Source organism: Myxine glutinosa, chromosome 5 (assembly GCF_964187855.1).
Source record: "Myxine glutinosa chromosome 5, kmMyxGlut1.1, whole genome shotgun sequence".
NCBI classification, from domain to species: domain Eukaryota; kingdom Metazoa; phylum Chordata; class Myxini; order Myxiniformes; family Myxinidae; genus Myxine; species Myxine glutinosa.
Genome location: NC_136265.1, coordinates 92,834,822 through 92,860,205, shown reverse-complemented (window position 1 = coordinate 92,860,205; position 25,384 = coordinate 92,834,822).

Here is a 25,384-nt window from a genome sequence, read left to right as displayed (position 1 = left end):
AGCACCCCTACACAACGAATTAAGGTAAGCACCCCCTAATATATATTCTTTGTGTATATGTATACATTGGCATATATTCTAAGGTATGTGAGATCAAATAATGATTGGTATGACATTAGCAATTATCCATTGATGAAATGCAGATACACAGGGTCTATGAGACGTAGGGTTGAGTCAGTGATCCGATCACGTGGGTCCTACACACGTTATTGACGCAAAGATCGCTAGAGGTCTTCTCAGAACAATGACTGTACGTTAGAAAACATAAACGTCATCCACACTGTCCGTGATGGACCTATAGCTCCATACTTAAATTGAGGTGCAAATATGCCTAAAATTCCCAAAAAATTTCACCTTAAATTATTCAGAATAAAATATTGAAAACGGCATGATTGTTATGTTTTTATGTGACCATAATATCACTTCTCCAGAAAATATAGCAATATCATGGGTATATTACACTGTTTTGACGACAACAAACTTGTAATGTGCGAGGTTGTAAAAAAACGGGGGGGGGGGGGGGGGGGGTGCTTAACTTAATTCTTTGTGTATAAATTGATCCTTGAAAGTGATGTAAACTGATATCGAACTCGTTTCATGGACAGTACTGTGTTAAACTTCTGTACGATTTCCAGAAGTATCTCTTTATTTTGCACATTAGCCAAATTTTGTTTTTTAACAAAAACAAAATTTAAATTACGACTGGGATTACGGACAGTAAAATTACAGTTGAGTACTTCGTGTAACCCCCACGAGCATTCAGGAGAGCACAAACACATTCAGGCATGCTGTTCACGAGATTTGCCAAGGTTTGGACAGGAATCGCTTGCCATGCAGTGACAATAGCCTGCTGCAGTTCACGCACAGAGGTCGGCTGCTGTTCCAAGTGCTCGATTTGACGCGTTAATTCTGCCCACAAGTTCTCTTTCGGATTCATATCCGGGGACATGGCAGGCCACTCCATATGCTCGACACCACGGTCAGCAAGAAAGTGTTGGATCATGCGAGCTCGATGAGGCCGTGCATTGTCATCTTGGAAGACAAAGTTTCCTCGAAAGGCTGCACGAGCAAATTGAAGCAATGTTTCTTCCAGAATGGCCCTGTACTTGAACTGGTTCAGGTTTCCATTCAGAACAACCAGGTCAGTTTTGCCCCCTGCATGAAAAGCAGCCCAAACGGTCACCCCACCACCTCCAGCTTGGACTCTTGGCACTATACAATCTTTGTTGTAGGCTTCATGCACTTGTCTGCACACTCGGACGCGACCATCTTGACGATAGACCAGAAATCTCGACTCGTCACTGAAGATCACGTGATTCCAGTGTCCTGGCTGCCATTGACGGTGCTCTCTGGCCCACTGCAATCGGCGCTGGTGGTGTTGTCTGGTCAGGCGTGGCTTTCTCAGGGGATGCCTGGCACGATAGCCTGCTTGAACCAGTCGTTGGTTGACTAGCCTTCTGGATACAGGCACATTTGTCAGTTGCTGCCACTCAGCCCTAAGCCGATTAGCTAACTTGGTACGGCCATTGCGGATTAACCAGTGCAGCTGGTGATCATCCCTCCTTGTGGTTCTGCGGGGACGTCCTGGCCTCGGTATTGGAGTAGGGACACCCCTCTGAGCATTTCGTTTCAGGATCTTTGACACCTGGACCTTGAGTGATGCCATACTGCCGAGCAATAGCACGCTGTTTCATGCCGTAATTTCGTAAAGCCACCACTCCATGACAAACAGCATTGTCGAGTTGACGGACCATCTCCAGAGGAAGCGGCAATAACTTTTGGAGACGTGCAGCAGTTGTTTTCCACTAATACAGAACGCAACAACTCTTGTATACCCAACTGTGAGGCCAATCATCAAATGCACCTGTCCGCACATTTTGCCACGCCACCTGTGATATAATCCTGTTGTTGACTTCTTGCTGCGACAGACAATCAGTGACATGGTTCTTTTAACAAATAAATCACCAAAGTGTAAAAGAAACTCACGAGATTGATATACTGAGTTAAGAAAGTAAACCCAAGTCAAGAAAAAAAAAAATTCCATATTAAATGCCAAGTCTGTATAACATGTATAATATTGTTGCGGATATGAGGATTGCATTTTTTTTGATTGTGTTGTATTATATTGGAGATGGTGATGAACATTGTTGGATATGGCCCCTCCTGCCTCCAGAGTTGTATAAAGGTAAAAAGGGCGTCCCATAATTCATCCAAAAGCATACACGTCAGCCAATCATAGAATACCCCTGTTCGATAGTTATATCTTATTATGTGTCTTAGAGTAAGGCTGTGTCTCCCATTAACTTAAATACTCCATTGCACCAAGTGAAAGAGATAGATTCCCTTCATTCCCATTCCCAAAACCTCCATTCCCCCTTTCGTCGATTGGTAATTACCTCCCCTCCAATTGCCGCCATTGACCACGAGGCAGGGTCGGAGAAGAAAGGCGTGTCTCCACCTCGTCATAGAGGGGAGGAGTGAGCCAGCCCCACTCGACCAACCATGAGCCAGGGGTTTGGCTTGAGAGGGCGGAGAGAGAACGTTTGGGGGAGGTTCGAAAAGGTTGAGGGGCGGGGCCTATATAACCCACCGGCGGGGCGGTCCCAAGCGCAAACGAGAGGGAGTCCAAGCAGTTGGGTCCAAGAGATGCGCTTTGAGTTGAGTCCAAGAGAGGCGCTTTGAGTTGAGTCCAAGAGAGGCGCTTTGAGTTGAGTCCAAGAGAGGCGCTTTGAGTTGAGTCCCAGGAGACAAGTCCAGCAGTTGAGACAAGGAGGGAGGAGACAAGAGCTGGGTCGTCAGCTGAGCTGTGTGCTTGAGCCACCGAAACTGCATCTACAGCAGCTGGAGCCACCGAAACTGCATCTACAGCAGCTGGAGCCACCGAAACTGCATCTACAGCAGCTCGAGCCACCGAAACTGCAGCCACAGCAGCGTGAGGCCTGGACGGCAGTTTGGAGCAGGGCCGCGAAGGAACGGCGGCTGCCCAACGAGCCGATCGTCCTGCAGGACCAGTTGGACCTCCCTATCCCGCCAGCCATCCACCTGCCATCCCTATCATCATTCCCCGTGTAAGTGTGTTCGTAGTCTGTCTTTTGTCTTGTCCCTGGGAATAAGTTAAGCCTGTTAGATAAGCTAATGATTTCACTGGGTGTCTGCTCCTTCCATTTTCTGTATATAACCGACTGCTCTCGTTGCTTTGGCTTGTGAAAATACTTAATAAATCCTGTTATTCCTCCGTACTTCTTCTTCTTCTTCATTCTCGTTCGGTCACTTTAGAGTTTTCCCGATTGAATAGCGGTGGCGCAATCCGGCCAAAGTTTGGGGTCAATCGGGTTTTAGAGTCGGGGAATAACTGTTCGGTCGCGGAGGCTCCGCTCGGCAAATATAACATCTTTAACCGCGTCCGTAACAATTGGTGTCAGGAGTGGGATACGAGGCCCGAAGCGCGCTTAACGCGCTCAAAATTACGAGCTACTGAAAATTTGTGTTGTAAAGAAAAACCCGAATTTTGAAATCGCGCCATGGCTGGTCAAGGTGACGGGATGCCGGTGGGAGAGATAGAGATAGACGGGGTGGAATCGACCCAGGACCTCGGGGAAATGTATATGGAGGATGTGGTTGAGGGGTATCAGACGCGCAAAATGGCGCTCTCGCGCACGAGGTTACGGGCGCGCAAAATGGCGCCTCGCACATGGCCACGGCGACCGCGCCCGCGACTGTAGCAGCACCACCGGTGGATTTGAACCTTTTTTTAATACAAATGAAGGCCCTTATGGAGAAGAATAGTGAGCAAATGAGGGACGAAATGAGGGCTAATAGTCAGCAATTAGGGAACCGGATGGAGGCTCAGAGTGAGCAAATGGGGATAATGAGGGACAGAGCGAGGGTTGATAGTGAGCGATTGGGGGGCAAAATGAGAGAAATGGGGGGCAAAATGGGAGAAATGGGGGAACGGCTAGAAGCTAAATTTGAGGGGTTAGACAACGGGATAAAAGAGGTAAAGAATGGGTTAACGGGGGTGGAAAATAGAATGGCTGCCCAGGAGAATCAGTTAGAGGGGGTGAAAAATGGGTTAATGGGGTTAGAAAATAGGATGGAAGACAAATTGCGGGAAATAGGGGAGCAATCCGTCCGGGAAATCGAACAGATGGGGAACCAGATGGAGGAGATGAAAGAGGAGATACGACGAGGTGTGAGTGAGGAGGTCTCGGGGGTACGCGAGGAGGTAAAGCGAGGTGAAAAGCGTATAGAGAAAGAGGTGAGGAATAATACGGCTAGGTTACAGGGGGGAATAGAGGGTCTGACGAAGGGAGAAGAGCAGCTGACAGTGGGACAAAAGGAACTAGTGGACCAGGTGGAAAAGAACACGGCAATAATCGGGGGGTTAAAAGCGACACAAAAAGACATTAAGAACGAATTAATAGCGACACAGAAGGAATGTCAGATGGTACATGGGGGGTTGACGAAGAAATTGGAAGAGGTGACAGAAGTAATGAAGACGAAGGACCGAGAGGTGAGGACGCACATATAAACGGTTAAGGTGGCGTTAGAGGAAGAGATAGAGGGGGCACACCGGGAGATGAAGGAAGTAAAATAAAAATTAGAGGAGGTGGAAGAAGGGGTGAGTGAAATTAAGAAGAGACGAAGGGAAACTAAAAAGGAAATAAAGGAGGAGGTGATGGAATTGGTACAAGGTCTGTGCTCGAATCGTGAGGATGTGCTCACTAACCAAATAAAGAGCTTGCAGGTGGCAGAGGAGGTGCGGAGACGAGGTGTCAAGGTGAGTGGCGATATATTCGGAAATGTATATGATGTGAGGGGAGCTTCAGTCGGCTTGGGGTTGATTTAGACCCGGGTGTTCGTGAGGGACCAATAGTGAGGTGTATGACTGGTCCGGAGTGTGTGGAAAGAGGAGGTGTACAAGGAGGTCTGGCTATGGGGAGTGAGGGGGGTGCTGGTGAGCAAGAATGTGCGGGTATGGAGTGGGTAGCGGGTTGCGGCAGGACGACCCAGGCATCGACACCACGGGGGGTAGTGTTTGGAGGAACGGGGGATGCGCGGGAGCCCCCCGGGAATAGCGTACTGTGGGAGCCCGAGCGGTTTGGTCCCGCGTTGATCCCGCAGGGAGTGACGTGCAGGGTCCGACCTTCAGGCGCCCACAAAGTCCCACTCGCGCCGTATGACGGCAAGAGTGATTTGAGGGCGTACCTGGCACAGTTTGAGTACGTGTGTAAAGGCAACGGTTGGAATCCGGACGAAGGTGGAGTACACCTGGTAGGGGCACTGCGCGGTGCGGCGGCGGAGGTGCTGACAGCTTTACCACCGGGTGCTCTCACCCTGCCAGCTCTCCGTGCGGCTTTAATTAACCGTTTCGGTATTGAGCAGCAAAGCGAGCTTGTTAAAGCTCAACTTGCGCAGCGTAAACGCAAGCCCCAGGAGACCATCGGGGAACTTGCTCACGATATTCGCCGCGCGGTAGGGATTGCACACGCGGACATGGCAGCGAGTTCCCAGGAAAGCCTGGCGCTGGATCACTTTATACAGGCCCTTCCGGATCTGGAGCTCCGACAACAGCTCACCATGTGGCGCCCGCAGACCATGAGTCAGGCGGCCGACGCTGCAGCCCGTTGGGAAGCAGCGAGGCCCCTGGCCCGGGGAGGCGAGCGCCATGCAGTGGCGGTGCGTCAGGTGGGGCCCGAGATGGGGGGCGGCCCCCTAAGGGGGCCCGCCCCCGAGGGGGCCCTGACCTGGAGAGCATGGTTCGGAGGTTGGTGGATCGGCGTCTAGCGGGACCTGGACCATGGCAGGCGGCTCCAGTGGTGGCCCCCGGTAGTCCCCGACAGAGTACCCCAATTCGGACATACAGGGGGGGGAAATTTGGAATACCGGAGGCAAGCACCTTACCAGGTGAGGTGCTATAATTGTGCTCGGATGGGTCACCGTGCATGGGAGTGTCGAGCTCCGTGCCGGGACGTTCCCTGCCAACCGATGCCCTCAACTCCGCCCCGTATCGATCGGCCGAGCCGACCTCAGACACCCCCCCCCCCCCGCCAGGGCCCGGGAAACTAGAACGTGCCGGGCATGCAGGGCGGTGTTCGGCAGTAGGGGATGGGGAGAAGCCCTCGTTGACGCGACAGGTCATTCATTGTGGCCAAATTGGAACAGGTAGTTTGACAATTCGGTGCAAAATTGCCGGCGTGGGGATAGACGCCATGGTGGACACGGGAGCCAGCGCCACGATCATCAGCCCCGTGGTCCTTAATTCGAGTGCAGACGGCTGCGGTAAAATCCAGCGTCTGGAAAATCATAGCTTGCAGCTGGCTACCGGGGCAACGGCTCCGATCATAGGGCGTGGTTTTGTGACCCTCAAGTTGGGATCGGTAAAGCAAGAGATAGAGGTTTGGGTGGCGGAGGTGTGCAACCCGTGCTTAATAGGGTTGGATTTGTTGACTGCCGGCGGTTGTAAAATCGACTTGGGCCGGGGGATTATGCAATGGGGGGTGGAGGAGCTACCATTGGAGGGGGTGAGCACGGCCGAGAGGGTGGAGCTGGAGGCTCCTGAGGCCGTGACCATCCCTCCGGGGGCCGAGGCCATAGTGCCGGCCCGATAGTCAGCCCGCCCGACATGGCAGGAATCCTGCGGCCTGGTCGAACCGGTGGCAGCGCGATCCATACCTGGTTTAATCGTGGGCCGCACCCTTGTAAAAACAGACGGGCCGGTAGTGGCCGTCTGAGTAATTAATATTAGCACAGAACCACGCACTATAGTAAAGGGCACGAAGATAGCTGGCTGCACCCCAGTTAGAGAAGTCGCGTCAGTGAGGGGCGAGAACGTCCAGCCGAGCCGGCCCCAGGGGGAGCCTTCAATAAATACTAGGAATTGGCCCGATCCCATTTGCGAGATGGTAAATTGTAGTAGCGTAGAGTTGGGAGGTACCCAGAGGGAGGCCTTACACAAACTGGTTGGGTCCCATTTGGACCTCTTCTCCTTGTCCACCGAGGATATTGGACGTACGGGCCTGGTGAAACATCAGATCCACACCGGTGAGGCCCGGCCTATTCGTCAGGCCGCCCGACGGCTCCCTTGGAGTAAGAGGGCGGAAGCTGACGAGCAGGTTGAAAAGATGCTCGACGCAGGCGTGATCGAGCCCTCGGGAAGTCCTTGGATGTCACCTGTTGTGCTGGTCAAAAAGAAGGATGGGACCACGCGGTTCTGCGTGGACTATCGCCAGCTAAACAACGTGACACTCAAGGACTCATATCCCCTGCCAAGGATTGATGACACCCTCAATGTCGTTGCGGGCTCAAATTGGTTCACAACTTTGGACCTCAAGAGTGGGTATTGGCAGGTGGAGATGGATCGGACAGGGAACGAGAAAACGACATTTTCCACAGGTAAGGGGCTGTATCAGTTCACTGTGATGCCGTTTGGTTTGTGTAACGCCCCCGCCACCTTTGAGAGATTAATGGAGCATGTGCTAGGCGGCATGCCATGGCAATCATGCCTGGTATACCTGGATGACGTCCTGGTACATGCCAAGACCTTCCCCCCAGGCGTTAGCTAATTTGGACCAGGTGTTCGGGTGCCTCAGACAGGCAGGGTTAAAGCTGAACCTGAGTAAGTGCACTTTGTTTGCAAGAGAGGTGGCATATCTAGGTCACGTGATCGGCCGCGAGGGGTAAAAACGGACCCAGACAAAATTAAAGCGGTAGAGGAGTGGCCCGCACCACGTACCATCAAAGAGGTGCGGGGATTTTTAGGACTCTGCTCCTACTACCGGCGCTTTGTGGCAAAATTTGCGGAGTTGGCCCGTCCCCTCCACCGGCTTACGGAGAAGGGGACGCAATTTAATTGCACACGGGAGTGCCACGAGGCCTTCCAAAAATTGAAGGGGTGTCTAACATCCGCACCCCTTCTAGCTTACCCCACTAGTAACGGGGCATTTACCCTGGACACGGATGCGAGCCAGGAAGGATTGGGCGCAGTTTTGTCTCAGACACAGGAGGGCGTGGAGAGAGTGATTGGTTACTATAGTCGGGCCTTAAGTAGGCCCGAGCGAAATTATTGTGTCACTCGCAAAGAGTTATTGGCTATGCTGGCTGCCATGAACCATTTCCACCCGTTCCTGTACGGGCGGAAATTTTCGGTTCGAACTGACCATTCCTCCCTGTAATGGCTCCTGCGGTTCAAGGAACCAGAGGGCCAAATTGCAAGGTGGTTGGAAAAGTTGCAGCAGTACGATTTCAATGTGACCCATAGGGCCGGGAAGGCCCATGGTAATGCGGACGCACTCTCTCGGCGTCCTTGTCTGGGGGAAAACTGCAAATTTTGTGCGAGACACGAGGAGAGGGAGCAATTGGGCGATTCTGCCCCGATTCTCGTCGTCCGGGCAACCCGGGTGAGAGGGACAATTTTGCCACTAACCGCGGACGAGGAATTTGGAGATTTGGCTTGGAGCACGGCCCAGCCGGAGGATCCTGTCCTGGGGCCGGTGTTCAATTGGGTCAAATTGGGGCAAAGACCAAAGGGGGAAGAGGTCACCCCCCTCCGGGCGCAAACAAAGGCGTATTGGGCTCAGTGGCAGACCCTGGAGTTGAAAGGCAACATCTTATATTGCAAGTGGGTGGAGGTTCCCTCTGATAGAACTTCCTGGCTGGTGATAGTCCCAGACAAATTCAAGAACGTCATCTTACAACAGGTGCATGGTACCCGCTCCGGTGGCCATTTGGGCAGGACAAAGACAATATCTCGGGTCCGCCGGAGGTTCTATTGGGTGAATATGGGGCGCGACATACAGGACTGGTGTCGGAGATGCGATGCCTGTTCTGCCAAAAAGGGACCAGCACGGAGGATGAGGGCCCCCCTTCAATTACATCAGGTGGGGGCCCCCCTTGAGCGGGTGGCTATGGATATTCTAGTACCGCTGCCCCGCACCCGCCAAGGTAATAAGTATATCCTCGTTGTAATGGACTATTTCACCAAGTGGCCGGAGGCCTACGCCCTCCCCAACCAAGAAGCCGGAGTTGTGGCGCAGGCCTTCGTAGAAGGATTTGTATGTCGGCACGGGATTCCACAGGAGCTGCACACCGATCAGGGACGAAATTTTGAGAGCCAATTATTAAAAGATGTGTGCAGACTCCTGTCAATTCGGAAAACCAGAAACACGCCCTTGCGGCCACAATCTGACGGGATGGTGGAAAGGTTCAATCGAACATTGATCCAACAACTGGCATTGTTCACCACCACCCGTCAGGATGACTGGGACGAACATCTCCCGTACCTGTTGATGGCCTACCGAACTAGCCAGCACGGGGCCACCGCATGCAGTCCAACGTTGCTTATGTATGGGTGGGAGTTACGGGCTCCCGCCGACTTGCTATGCGGTCCCGTGCCAGACAACACGGATACACCGCCGAGGGAGGGTTACGCACGTCACTTGGAGGAAGGCATGGAGCGGGGCCATGCCTTCGCCCGCCGCCAGCTCCATTTGGCGGGGGCCAAGATGAAGCGCAGGTATGACGACCGGAGCCAGGGGAGTCAATACGCTCCGGGGATGAAGATTTGGTTCTTTAATCCCCGGAGGCGGAAGGGCAGGTGCCCAAAACTCACCTCCCCCTGGCAAGGCCCGGGAGTCATCCTGTCGCAAATCTGTGACGTGGTCATTAAGATCAAAATGGGGCCACGGGCCCCCCCTCGGATCGTCCATGCCGACCGGATAAGACCTTATGCCGGCGAGCAAGTGCCCTCATGGATCGCCTCGGCTCTAGATGCCGAGGCAGGACCCAGTACCTCTTGCGACGGGGGCTCGTAGCATCAGAGGACTGGGGGGATGGTAGTGAGAAATGCCCCCATGTGATGGGATGGCCAAGCCACCATCCCTCACAGGGGGGGCAAAGGAGCACTAGCTTATGGGGTTTATGGCAGTGTAAGCTCGCCGAGGGAGGGTTTGGATAATGTGTAGGGACCTAGAAGATGACATTAGGTAACGTTAAGGTTAGTTAGTGACAAGGATACCTGTAGTGGGGACGCAGGTAGATTAGTGTGGATGATAATGACGAGGGAGCGCAATAGTTTAAAGGGGCGACTGGGAAGCGCAAGTTTCAGAGGGGAGCAGTTAGATGAGATGATGCCGTGTGAATGTTGGAGGTGTATTCAAGTGTATTGAGCAGTGTGTGAGGAACAGGTGTGATTGAACAGGTGTGATTGCACAGGTGTGCAACTGAACAGGTGTATGGAGCAGTGTATGAGGGAGTAGTGGTGATGTGTGTTGGGTTGACCAACTGGTCCAGGAAGAGGAGGAGGGTGCAGGTGGCACCTGGTGTGAGTGCACAGGTGTGCACCAACAGGTGTATGGAATAAATGGTAGTGTGGAGTATATGGAGTCTTGGAATGGATGGTCGTGGAGTGAGTATGGTGGAAACAATGGAGTGGAGTGGATGGTGCGAAGGTGTGAATGGGGGAAGAGTGGACCCCCATCACGAATACCCGGGGCGGGTAGTGTAAGTGTTAGGTAGAGGGTATAGGTAAATTGTGGTTGGATATTGGCATCTGTGGTGCGGGTGGAAGAATGATGTTTGGATGGGTGCATTAGTGTTGTGGAAATGGCTGGGCGTGTAGCCTGTTCGTGTGTGTAGTTGGTTTGGGCACTCCACCACTGTAAGGATGTCGGCCAGGTGAGGCCGCAGGTGGGCTCTGGGAGCCGGTAGTTGTGGATGGGGCCTGAGGATCCAGAGGACGGACCCGGGTAGCCCAGTGCCAGAGGGCACCAAGGGGTGACAGAGCCAGGAGGGGCCTTCCCCAATTAGATAGGTTAGGGTGAGGAGCTAGGTAAGCTCGGGTGGCAACTACAGTGGTGGGGGTGTGCAGGTGGGTAGACCTGCTGGGAGAGCTACACGTCACAGCCCAGAAATTGTGCAAGGGCACCGGGAGATGAATCGGGGGAGTGAGACCCCAAATTGAGAAGCACCACAGTTTGGTCAATGGGAATTGGTTTTTAGAACCCATAGTGTAAGTTGGCCAATGGATTTGCAGGGAAAGACCCCGGGTAGTGTAACGTGTGTTAATGTCATTTAGAAAGTAGTTAGGATGAAGTCTCCTCGCACCATCTACATCCACTCACCCGAGGTGACAGGTACTCCACACCATGCCATGTTTAATTATTTTTATGTGCAAATGTTTTGGATTGAGAGACGCATCATGACGTGGGTGTGACATTGTGCTTGATGTTCCATCTCTTCCTCCTTATGAGGATTGATTATGAATTGGGTGATGGCAAATTTTGAAGTAGAGGGATTGTGGAGACGAATTTGGTATAAGGGAAATAAGGGGAAGACGTGACAGTAGCGACGAATTTGTAATGTGTAGATTTTGTACATATGGGGTAAGGGCAAGGGTAGTGTAGGTGACAGGGGGGTGACGTACGGTAGGGACGAGCTTTCTCACTTCGCCCTCCGTACGCATTTTGCCTTGCATTGCCTTATTGATGTGTACCCTTGTGACCTTACCCCTCGCTCATTTGTCTTCCCCCTTTTGTCTCCCACATGACCTGTGCGCCATTGGGCGCCGAGGGGAGCGTGCGTGAGTCGGCCATTGTGCGCCCGAAATTCCCAGAACCAGCTATCTGCATCGATGCACCACAGTATGGACCACGTGCCTGTGGCTGAGCACCACGTATGGACCCCATGGGTTGGGGCATGGCCCCTCTGCTGGAACCGGCCATGAGGGCCCGAAATCTTGCTGGCGGACCTTGGCCACAGGGCACCGATGCCCCACAGGTGAACCACCCTAGTCGGCCCTGTGGGCCATAAATAAAATAAAATAAAAAGGACACATTGGGTGCAAGTTTTAATACAAATAGGCCGCCAGTAAGAAAAGCAAAGAAAATGACAACAACTGGAAGAGATAATAATAGCCAGCAGAGGGAGCCGAAGAGCAAGAGATCACCTGCAGGGTTAGGGGTTGTTGAGTTTATTTTCATGCATTGAACACTGATGAACTGTGGTGACTGCACCGATTGGTGCTTGAGGGTGTGTTGGTGCGTTATAGGTGCTTTCATGGTGCATTGATGCAGAGCAGACTGTCTCCCCCCGAGAAAGAACAATTACAGGTCCTGGGTTAGTTTTGTAAATAAAAGCAGAGTCATTGTAAATAATGCTCCCCACCGTCAGTGTGTAGTTTGAAGACCATTCCGCAATTCGGTTAACTGTGGGCATAAGTCTGTTAGGCAGGGTGCAATGGAGCAGCGGGACACATTTATTTATGTTTTAAAACGGTCGCACTCAGGGTCAGGCTAAAAGTAGAAGGAACTACACCTACGTGTCACACAAAATAAAAGTTGTAGGCCCGGGACGTGCCTTAGAGGAGGAGGGTGCAGTGTTGCGGATATGAGGATTGCATTTTTTTTGATTGTGTTGTATTATATTGGAGATGGTGATGAACATTGTTGGATATGGCCCCTCCTGCCTCCAGAGTTGTATAAAGGTAAAAAGGGAGTCCCATAATTAGTCCAAAAGCATACACGTCAGCCAATCATAGAATACCCCTGTTCGATAGTTATATCTTATTATGTGTCTTAGAGTAAGGCTGTGTCTCCCATTAACTTAAATACTCCATTGCACCAAGTGAAAGAGATAGATTCCCTTCATTCCCATTCCCAAAACCTCCATTCCCCCTTTCGTCGATTGGTAATTACCTCCCCTCCAATTGCCGCCATTGACCACGAGGCAGGGTCGGAGAAGAAAGGCGTGTCTCCGCCTCGTCATAGAGGGGAGGAGTGAGCCAGCCCCACTCGACCAACCATGAGCCAGGGGTTTGGCTTGAGAGGGCGGAGAGAGAACGTTTGGGGGAGGTTCGAAAAGGTTGAGGGGCGGGGCCTATATAACCCGCCGGCGGGGCGTTCCCAAGCACAGACGAGAGGGAGTCCAAGCAGTTGGGTCCAAGAGATGTGCTTTGAGTTGAGTCCAAGAGAGGCGCTTTGAGTTGAGTCCAAGAGAGGCGCTTTGAGTTGAGTCCAAGAGAGGCGCTTTGAGTTGAGTCCAAGAGAGGCGCTTTGAGTTGAGTCCCAGGAGACAAGTCCAGCAGTTGAGTCCCAGGAGACAAGTCCAGCAGTTGAGTCCCAGGAGACAAGTCCAGCAGTTGAGTCCAAGAGATAAGTCCAGCAGTTGAGACAAGGAGGGAGGAGACGAGAGCTGGGTCGTCAGAGCTGAGCTGTGTGCTTGAGCCACCGAAACTGCATCTACAGCAGCTGGAGCCACCGAAACTGCATCTACAGCAGCTGGAGCCACCGAAACTGCATCTACAGCAGCTTGAGCCACCGAAACTGCAGCCACAGCAGCGTGAGGCCTGGACGGCAGTTTGGAGCAGGGCCGCGAAGGAACAGCGGCTGCCCAATGAGCCGATCGTCCTGCAGGACCAGTTGGACCTCCCTATCCCGCCAGCCATCCACCTGCCATCCCTATCATCATTCCCCGTGTAAGTGTGTTCGTAGTCTGTCTTTTGTCTTGTCCCTGGGAATAAGTTAAGCCTGTTAGATAAGCTAATGATTTCACTGAGTGTCTGCTCCTTCCATTTTCTGTATATAACCGACTGCTCTCGTTGCTTTGGCTTGTGAAAATACTTAATAAATCCTGTTATTCCTCCGTACTTCTTCTTCTTCATTCTCGTTCGGTCGCTTTAGAGTTTTCCCGATTGAATAGCGGTGGCGCGATCTGGCCAAAGTTTGGGGTCAATCGGATTTTAGAGTCGGGGAATAACTGTTCGGTCGCGGAGCCTCCGCTCGGCAAATATAACATCTTTAACCGCGTCCGTAACAATATGAAATATATTATATGTGGCTAAATCAAAATTTACATGTCGTACAATTAGCGCCCTTGGGCTTCTGGAAAAGCGCTATACAAAATATATGAATTATAATTACAGTGCAGTCCGACCCTGCGTGTTTGCTGTTCATAAACTGTGACCTGCTTCTACATTCATGGCCCTGTGTCCTGCGCATTCACTGTTTTTCGATGGCGCAGAAAACCCCCATTTCCCACCAGCCGCACACATGACAATTGTAAAAGCATCTTCCACGCCTCGCACATAAAGCCGCTGCACATGCACAACCACTCAATTCAACATTGTTTTTGTGACCATATTTGCAATGTTGTGTGGGCGTATTCATGGCTTTTCTTACCTGCTTCGACATTCGCGGCCCTGTGCTTTACTTGACATTTGAGGCTCTTCGCGGGTGTATTCACAGTTTAACCATGAGATTTTTTATTTTCCCTTGGGAATCACAAACCACTGGGAACCTATCCTCTTCTTCCCCATTGAAGCAATGCCCCCGCATTCACGGATTCGACATTCAAGGCATTTTCCAGGAATGTGTACCCCGCGAATATTGTTTGAATAAACGGTATTGTGTGCAGTTCTTTGTTGGGGCTGTCACAAGGTGTGCATACATGTGTGGTGCACATTTAAAGTACTGTCACTGATTTAGGCAGTGGATAAGTTCTCAAGTACAGAGGTACTTTACATGTCGGTACTGTTTGGGATCAAGGTACTCAGAGTGGAGCAAACATCAGGAAGGATGGTATGTTTCCCTGCCTCTCTAAAGGTTCAACCATCATGTACCCTCAAGTTGGCTGTTGGAAGGATTCCTCTCATGTGCAGCCGGAATTGGAACAACCGACTGTGTTCTGGTGTGACATGAAGATTGGGGAGCTGGAAGGATCTTCTGAGATTCTGCAGATCAAAATAGAGGATGTGAACTCCTTTGGTCTGGAAGAGGAGCAAAGCGACCAGCCGAATGGTGAGTTGTGTGATCTTCATCACTTCTGATGGGATCTGTGTTTGTTTGACGGTGACGTTTTTTTTCTATATATGGTCGAAGCTCGTCGAAGACCGAGAGCAGAATGTAAGGGAATAAAATGGGAGGAAATGTGCTAAAATGGAAGGTATAAAACATCCAATATAATGTGCTACAATACACAAGCAAACTAAAAATACATATCCCTGTAAGTGATGTCTCAACTTCTTTCACACAAAATAAAGATGAAACCAACATGCAAAATATTGTCAACATCACAATTCAGCAGTAATTAATATGCCAAAAGCAGGTTCAGACATCACATTCCAATATTTTAATAAATCTATGAAACGTCTATTTGTGATATACGCTGATTTTGAAAGTATCCTTGAAAAGATAGATACTGCTTCTCCAATTCCAAATTAATCATACTGTTACAGTTTTTCGAACTTTCACATCAAATTTAGTATTAAAATTCCTTATAAATAACCCCTGTGTACATTTCCCCCTTAATTGGCTGTTAATTGAAATGAGCACCTTAGCTAGTCAATGTACAAGCACGTAGCCAACCATCGAACCTCTCTATAGTTATTCCGTTATTCTGTGTTTCAGTTAAGGCCATGTGTCCCATAGTCGATCTTACGCTGCACCAAATCAAATAAGATAGATCCCCCCTTTTCAATTGCCCAAAGCCTCCATTACCAACTGCATTCGCCTACATTTCCAACTGCATTCGCCTACATCTCCAACTGCATTCACCCTCCATTGCCCATGTGCTCCAACTCGGAGAAGAAGGGCGTTGCCCGCCCATCGTCATCAAGAGGTGGAGCCAAGACGCCCCTACGACCAACCAAGAATGAGTGGGTATGGCTCAAGAGGGCGGGGTTATAAAACCCGTTGCATCAGCCCCACCGCCAGATGAGCGAGGGAGCCGGATGAGCGAGGGACCGCAGATGAGTGAGGGAGCACGCATTGAGAGCGCATGAGGCAGAGTTTTGAGGGAGGTGCGCTGGACAAGTTCTGTGGAGTGAGGTATGAGAGAGAGACGACGCTGCTTCAACCAGCCGCTGCGCGCGCGCAGCTTTGACGCCCTGCTCGCTTCCAGCCCGGAGCGGGCCTGCTTGCCGCGTTTTCCCGCCACACCTTCCAGCACTGCCGTTCTGCACGGACCGTGTCCCTCTTCCAGCCATTCATTCCTGCCTACAATTCCCCATTCATGTGAGTCTGCCCGTCGTCTGTCCTTTGTGTTGTCTGGGGTATAAGTTAAGCTTGTGTAAGTAAGAATTGCTCTGTGTCCTTCTGCTCCTTCCATTTCCCTGTAAATTACATTTCTTTTCTTCTCTTTGGGTTTTTGTGTAAATAATAATAATAAATCCTGTTATTTCTTACCTTTGGTTTCCTCTTCCTCGTCCGATCGCTTTAGTGATTTCCCAATTGAGTTCCTGTGGTGCGATTTCGGCCAAAGCTCCCAAGCGGGTTTAGTCATTGTTAAACGGCTCGCGCCGCAGTTCGCTTCGCTCGGCGCAATCCATCAATTACACTGCGGCACGAGCGGGAGTATTTCCTTGCGTACCCGGAGGCACTCGTACTTAGGTCATAGGACGGATAGGCCTAATACCCTATTCAGCGCTGACCGGGCGTGACGTCATGCCCCCAGGATCGGCGACGGCCAGTATACAGGACAAGGGGTTAACCCCCCTTGGTAAGGGGAGCATCGTCGTCTGGAATCGGAAACAATACATACACAAATAAATATCAAAAACGTACTCCTTGTGGTTTCTGTTATTATATCAAATCATCTGTTCATGATGAACACAAGTTAGAACTCTACAGAGGAGAAGATGCTCCGCAAGAGTTTGTAAAACATCTGGAAAAGACGGCATTAGTTTGACTAGGATAATGCTTGAAACATATAAACCAACATCATCAACACAAGATGAGAAAAAAAGATGAGAAAAAAGAGGTGCAACGTTTTTCCAAGATGGCGCCTGTACCACGTGACCTATGACGTCATAATAATCAAAGTATTCTGCAAGAGGAGGCGCTCCAATGGTGAAAAATTCCATTTTTAAACATCTTCGTGAATAAAGGAAGAGTTGTGAAGATTTTGGGTTTCAAACATCTTCGTGAGTCCGGGAAGAGTTGCGGAGATTTGGTGTTTTAAACATTTTCATGATTGGAGGAAGAGTTGTGGAGATTTCGTTTTTAAAAATCATTTTAGTGAATAGATTAGAATTTAATAGAATTTAATTTTTAGTTCCCCAAGGCAGTGTTCTGGGCCCTGTGCTTTTTCTGGTCTTCATCAATGATCTCTCTGACTCTCTTGAAAATCCTCTCTATCTCTTTGCTGATGACTCCACTCTCTGCCGCTCCATTCCTCATCCCTCAGATCGGCAGTCTGCAGCCTCCTCACTCTCTGCAGACCTGGACAAAATCACAGACTGGGCAAACAAGTGGAACATGTCCTTCAATCCTGACAAATCTCACACTCTTACGATGTCTCTCTGAAAAGACCGACTGGACAACCCTCCCATCTACTTTCTGAATAATCCTCTCCAAGAAGTTCTGTCACTCAAGCTTTTGGGTCTCACCATCTGCCATGATCTTTCCTGGGAAAACCACATTTCCAAGCTGGCCTCCAAAGCCAGTCGCCGCCTGGGCATCCTCCGTCGTGCGAAGTCCTTCCTTGGCACACCTGAGCTCCTCACCACATACAAGGCTTTCATCCGCAGCTCAATGGAGTACTGCTCTCCCCTCTGGGCTGGTGCTCCTGCTTCGCACCTAGCTCGTCCTCACGCTGTTGAAACCAAAGCGTTCAGAATCATTGGAATCTCCCGCGATGACGCTATCTCCGAGGGCCTTTCACTTACTCACCGCAGGCAGGTTGGTGGTCTTTCCGTCTTCTACTGACTCATCTCCGGCCTTGCTCCCCCAGCTCTCTCTGGGCTCTGTCCTCCAAATATTCCTACAGGTCGCACAAGATCTGCCTGCAACCCTCTTCTGGTTAAACTGCCAAAATCAAGACTCTCTGCTCACCTTCACTCCTTCATTCCTCTTTTCTCCCGCCTCTGGAACAAACTCCCTCACTCTCTTCAATCCCACTCCTCCCTCCAGGTCTTTAAAACGGCTGTTCACCACCATCTCTTATCTTCCCCAATCCAAAATCTTGATCTTTTCTACCCCTGCTAATTTCGCCCCAAATCCACTTTTTTGAGGTGACTTTTGACTTCTTTCCTGGAAGACCTTGGTGTCCTTGCGTTTTATACCTATCCTGCCTCCCCCCAGGCCCTCTCCCTCCCACACATCTCCCGATGTCCCTGCTCTCAAATGTTGTGTTTGTGTGCTTCCTCCCCTTCTCTCCCCATCTTGTCGACCGCTCCCCTTTTTATACACTTTGTTTGCTTGCTTGCTTGTTTGATTTGTTTGTTTGATAAATGTTAGCTCTTTCACGAGCCTCGACTCTGTATACCAAAACAAAAAGAAAAAAAAGGAATAGTTAATCGACGAAGAGCGATTTGGAGTTTTGAACATCTTCGTGAGTGGAGTTGAGGACGACCTGTGGAGAATTATGGTTTTAAATATCTTCGTGAGTGGAGGAAGAGTTGTGGAGATTTGGGGTTTTAAACATCTTCATGAAGAGCTGTAGAGATTTGGGGTTTTTAGCATCTTCGTGAGCAGAGTTAAAGTTGTGGAGATTTCGGGTTTTAAACATCTTTGTGAGTGGATGAAGAGTTGTGGAGTTTTGGGGTTTTAAACATCTTCGTGAGTGGAGGAAAAGTTGTAGAGATTTCGGGTTTTAAACATCATCGTGAGTGGAGGAACAGTTGTGGAGATTTCAGGTTTTAAACATCTTCGTGAGTGGAGGAAGAGTTGTGGAGATTTCGGGTTTTAAACATCTTCTTGAGGAGGGGAGGGGTTGTGGAGATTTCGGGTTTTAAACATCTTCGTGAAGGGGGAGAGGGTTTTTATTTTTCTTGTATACAACATCGAGGCTCGTATTAGAGGGAACATTAATCACATAGAAAAAAAACTGACACATGAAACGTATAAAGGGAGTGGGAGACAAGATGGGGAGAGAGAGGGAAGCACACAAGTACAACAGCAGAGAACAGGGACATCGGAAGATCTGTGGGAGGGAGAGGGCTTGGGGGGTGGAGGCATGTACAGCCGGGGGCAGGGGGGGGGGGGGTGACAGAGGTATAAAACAGCTGTTTATGAGGATATGTTTTTTTCACCTTTTTATACAAAGCGGTAATGTTGGCAGATGATCTTGAGCAAAACAGAGGGTGAAGAGAACAGAGAGAGGGTGAGATGGAGCAGCAGAGCAGGATTTTAGGACCCGTGGTTTGATGCCGTCTCGTCCAGTTGCTGAATCAGAGTCGAGGTTTGACAGAAACTTCTCCACCTTTTCATGAAGGAAGGACACCGAGTCCAGGAGCAGCTGGGTTTGACTGGGTAAGGTGGATCCAGAGAGAGATGGGTTCGAGACACAATATTTTAGGCAAACAGAGTTGAGGCGTTCAACTTTTTCATGTACGGGGTCGGCTGTGTAGCGGTTTGAGGTAAGGGAGGGGATGGAGCGGGAACAAACACCAGAAACAGATTTGACCAGACACCACCAGGATTTGGAGGAGGGAGACAGGTTTGAGAGTTCAGACTTGAGAGTCGAGAGATATTGTTTCCTGGTTCTTCTGAGGGTAAACACTTGTTCCGAGCTTTGTGAAAGGAACTGAGATTACCTTCAGTTGGATTCGCCTTCCATCAGGTGAAGGCAAGTTGTTTCAGGGCAACTGCCTCACCACAAGCTTCAGTGTACCATGGACGGGAGGAAGGGTATGACAACTGAAGACGAGATGGGATAAATCTGTGCATAAGAGAGAGCAGTTTACTTTTGAAGAATTCCCAGGAAGAGTTGATGTCATAGGCAGTGGAGATGGGAGACCAGTCCAGATGATTGATGGCTGCTTGAAGACCATGCCAGTCAGCCTGAGTGAATGGGACGGGCGATGTTTGAGATCCAGGGAAGTACGGGGGCATGACACTCCTTAGTCATGCAATGACGGTGCTGGAGAGGATTCTGGATTGGAGGATAAGGAAGTGTGTAGATTTAGATTGGATAAGAGCAGCAGGGGTTTCAAAAGGAAAGGGGGACGACGGATGGGATGTTCACGTTGAGACAGTTGGTGTTAAAATGGTTGGAGGTGCATGGTGATATGGCATTGGGATTTGTTGAGCCAGAGAAGGCCGACTACATGGTTCTGAGAATGACAGTGATGGCGTTACTTCGATGGATGGGAGTGCTGGAACCAGAAGATCGGTTGGTGGAAGGGATGTAAATGGGAGCAAAGGGAAGAGTTTTACTTGGTTCTGGGATGTCTGAGGAGTCCAATGTGAACATCAGTTTGAGGCAGGGATGCTCTCTCAGCCAAATCATGGTGATGGAGCTGGTAAGCAGGAAAGTAAACATGAGGGGTATTATTGGGAGGATGCTGCATGTGGTCAATCTGGCTATTGCAGTGGGGAGTATGTCGGAGATGCAGGAAGTACTGGGTGAGTGAAAGAAAGCATTTCAGAAACACGGGCTGAAGGTAAGTATGGAGAAGACTGAGGTGATGTGGGTCAGGTCGCAGAGGAAAGAAATCAATATCAGGTTAGAGGGGAAGTTGATCAGACGGGGAAATAGATTTTAGTGTCTGTGGTGAATCGTGACCGGGGATTGTGGTGGTGGTTCGTATGCAGCTTGTGGCTGCTTGGCTGCATCATTTTCTGGGACATCGTTGTGCTTCTGGTGCATTTCTCCCCATTACGAGTCAGTTGGTACTCATTGTTCTGACCTCGGAAGGGTGACGGGCCGAGTTAACCCACCTGGCGTTAATTCAACGGCATGACGGGGTTTGAACTCAGGATCCTAAAATATCAGGCCCGCCACCTTACCAGATAACCAACACCAGACATATTTGGGATGGTATGGCGGCAGCGTTGGTGTGGAGGAAGACCAAGGTGGGTGCGAATGTGTGAAGGAGGATGGAGGAAGTAATGGCAGACAGAAAGATATCGAGGAGAATGAAAGGGAAATGTTCTGATGTCTTCTGTAATGCCGGCCTATCTTTCCGGTCTGTAGACAATGGCACTGACAGACAACAACAGAGGCTGAAAGTTTGCAGAAACAACTGGGTGAGGTGAATTGTGGAAGAGAAGAGGGTGGATAGAAGGAGGATGGATGAACTGCGGGAGGAGATTTTGCGGGAGAAGAGGGTGGATAGAAGGAGGATGGATGAACTGCGGGAGGACATTTTGTTTTTTTTTGTATACGAAGTCGAGGCTTGGATAAGAGGTGACGTATAACATGTATCATATGAAATATATTATATGTGGCTAAATCAAAATTTACATGTCGTACAATTACAGTGCAGTCCTCCCCTGCGTGTTTGCTGTTCATAAAATGTGACCTGCTTCTACATTCATGGCCCCGTGTCCTGTGCATTCACTGTTTTTCGATGGCGCAGAAAAACCCCATTTCCCATCAGCCGCACACATGACACTTGTAAAAGCATCTTCCACGCCTCACACATAAAGCCGCTGCACATGCACAACCACTCAATTCAACATTGTTTTCGCGGGCATATTTGCAATGTTGTGTGGGCGTATTCATGGCTTTTCTTACCTGCTTCGACATTCGTGGCCCTGTGCTTCACTTGACATTTGAGGCTCTTCGTGGGTGTATTCACAGTTTAACCATGAGATTTTTTATTTTCCCTTGTGAATCACAAACCACTGGGAACCTATCCCCTTTTTCCCCATTGAAACAATGCCCCCCATTCACGGATTCAACATTCAAGGCATTTTCCAGGAATGTGTCCCCCGCGAATATTGTTTGAAGAAACGGTATCATGTGCAGTTCTTTGTTGGGGCTGTCACAAGGTGTGCATACATGTGTGGTGCACATTTAAAGTACTGTAACTGATTTCGGCAGTGGATAAGGTCTCAAGTACAGAGGTACTTCACATGTAGGTACTGTTTGGGATCAAGGTACTCAGAGTGGAGCAAACATCAGTAAGGATGGTATGTTTCCCTGCCTCTCTAAAGGTTCACCCATCATGTACCCTCAAGTTGGCTGTTGGATGGATTCCTCTCATGTGCAGCCGGAAATGGAACAACCGACTGTGCTCTGGTATGACATGAAGATTGGGGAGCTGGAAGGATCTTCTGAGATTCTGCAGATCAAAATAGAGGATGTGAACTCCTTTGGTCTGGAAGAGGGGCAAAGCGACCAGCCGAATGTTGAGTTGTGTGATCTTCATCATTTCTGATGGGATCTGTGTTTGTTTGACGGTGAGGTTTTTTTTTTCTATACATGATAGAAGCTCGTCGAAGACCGAGAGCAGAATGTAATGGAACAAAATGGGAGGAAATGTGCTGAAATGGAAGGTATAAAACATCCAATATAATGTGCTACAATACACAAGCAAACTAAAAATACATATCCCTGTAAGTGATGTCTCAACTTCTTTCACACAAAATAAAGATGAAACCAACATGCAAAATATTGTCAACATCACAATTCAGCAGTAATTAATATGCCAAAAGCAGGTTCAGACATCACATTCCAATATTTTAATAAATCTATGAAACGTCTATTTGTGATATACGCTGATTTTGAAAGTATCCTTGAAAAGATAGATACTGCTTCTCCAATTCCAAATTAATCATACTGTTACAGTTTTTCGAACTTTCACATCAAATTTAGTATTAAAATTCCTTATAAATAACCCCTGTGTACATTTCCCCCTTAATTGGCTGTTAATTGAAATGAGCACCTTAGCTAGTCAATGTACAAGCACGTAGCCAACCATCGAACCTCTCTATAGTTATTCCGTTATTCTGTGTTTCAGTTAAGGCCATGTGTCCCATAGTCGATCTTACGCTGCACCAAATCAAATAAGATAGATCCCCCCTTTTCAATTGCCCAAAGCCTCCATTACCAACTGCATTCGCCTACATTTCCAACTGCATTCGCCTACATCTCCAACTGCATTCACCCTCCATTGCCCATGTGCTCCAACTCGGAGAAGAAGGGCGTTGCCCGCCCATCGTCATCAAGAGGTGGAGCCAAGACGCCCCTACGACCAACCAAGAATGAGTGGGTATGGCTCAAGAGGGCGGGGTTATAAAACCCGTTGCATCAGCCCCACCGCCAGATGAGCGAGGGAGCCGGATGAGCGAGGGACCGCAGATGAGTGAGGGAGCACGCATTGAGAGCGCATGAGGCAGAGTTTTGAGGGAGGTGCGCTGGACAAGTTCTGTGGAGTGAGGTATGAGAGAGAGACGACGCTGCTTCAACCAGCCGCTGCGCGCGCGCAGCTTTGACGCCCTGCTCGCTTCCAGCCCGGAGCGGGCCTGCTTGCCGCGTTTTCCCGCCACACCTTCCAGCACTGCCGTTCTGCACGGACCGTGTCCCTCTTCCAGCCATTCATTCCTGCCTACAATTCCCCATTCATGTGAGTCTGCCCGTCGTCTGTCCTTTGTGTTGTCTGGGGTATAAGTTAAGCTTGTGTAAGTAAGAATTGCTCTGTGTCCTTCTGCTCCTTCCATTTCCCTGTAAATTACATTTCTTTTCTTCTCTTTGGGTTTTTGTGTAAATAATAATAATAAATCCTGTTATTTCTTACCTTTGGTTTCCTCTTCCTCGTCCGATCGCTTTAGTGATTTCCCAATTGAGTTCCTGTGGTGCGATTTCGGCCAAAGCTCCCAAGCGGGTTTAGTCATTGTTAAACGGCTCGCGCCGCAGTTCGCTTCGCTCGGCGCAATCCATCAATTACACTGCGGCACGAGCGGGAGTATTTCCTTGCGTACCCGGAGGCACTCGTACTTAGGTCATAGGACGGATAGGCCTAATACCCTATTCAGCGCTGACCGGGCGTGACGTCATGCCCCCAGGATCGGCGACGGCCAGTATACAGGACAAGGGGTTAACCCCCCTTGGTAAGGGGAGCATCGTCGTCTGGAATCGGAAACAATACATACACAAATAAATATCAAAAACGTACTCCTTGTGGTTTCTGTTATTATATCAAATCATCTGTTCATGATGAACACAAGTTAGAACTCTACAGAGGAGAAGATGCTCCGCAAGAGTTTGTAAAACATCTGGAAAAGACGGCATTAGTTTGACTAGGATAATGCTTGAAACATATAAACCAACATCATCAACACAAGATGAGAAAAAAAGATGAGAAAAAAGAGGTGCAACGTTTTTCCAAGATGGCGCCTGTACCACGTGACCTATGACGTCATAATAATCAAAGTATTCTGCAAGAGGAGGCGCTCCAATGGTGAAAAATTCCATTTTTAAACATCTTCGTGAATAAAGGAAGAGTTGTGAAGATTTTGGGTTTCAAACATCTTCGTGAGTCCGGGAAGAGTTGCGGAGATTTGGTGTTTTAAACATTTTCATGATTGGAGGAAGAGTTGTGGAGATTTCGTTTTTAAAAATCATTTTAGTGAATAGATTAGAATTTAATAGAATTTAATTTTTAGTTCCCCAAGGCAGTGTTCTGGGCCCTGTGCTTTTTCTGGTCTTCATCAATGATCTCTCTGACTCTCTTGAAAATCCTCTCTATCTCTTTGCTGATGACTCCACTCTCTGCCGCTCCATTCCTCATCCCTCAGATCGGCAGTCTGCAGCCTCCTCACTCTCTGCAGACCTGGACAAAATCACAGACTGGGCAAACAAGTGGAACATGTCCTTCAATCCTGACAAATCTCACACTCTTACGATGTCTCTCTGAAAAGACTGACTGGACAACCCTCCCATCTACTTTCTGAATAATCCTCTCCAAGAAGTTCTGTCACTCAAGCTTTTGGGTCTCACCATCTGCCATGATCTTTCCTGGGAAAACCACATTTCCAAGCTGGCCTCCAAAGCCAGTCGCCGCCTGGGCATCCTCCGTCGTGCGAAGTCCTTCCTTGGCACACCTGAGCTCCTCACCACATACAAGGCTTTCATCCGCAGCTCAATGGAGTACTGCTCTCCCCTCTGGGCTGGTGCTCCTGCTTCGCACCTAGCTCGTCCTCACGCTGTTGAAACCAAAGCGTTCAGAATCATTGGAATCTCCCGCGATGACGCTATCTCCGAGGGCCTTTCACTTACTCACCGCAGGCAGGTTGGTGGTCTTTCCGTCTTCTACTGACTCATCTCCGGCCTTGCTCCCCCAGCTCTCTCTGGGCTCTGTCCTCCAAATATTCCTACAGGTCGCACAAGATCTGCCTGCAACCCTCTTCTGGTTAAACTGCCAAAATCAAGACTCTCTGCTCACCTTCACTCCTTCATTCCTCTTTTCTCCCGCCTCTGGAACAAACTCCCTCACTCTCTTCAATCCCACTCCTCCCTCCAGGTCTTTAAAACGGCTGTTCACCACCATCTCTTATCTTCCCCAATCCAAAATCTTGATCTTTTCTACCCCTGCTAATTTCGCCCCAAATCCACTTTTTTGAGGTGACTTTTGACTTCTTTCCTGGAAGACCTTGGTGTCCTTGCGTTTTATACCTATCCTGCCTCCCCCCAGGCCCTCTCCCTCCCACACATCTCCCGATGT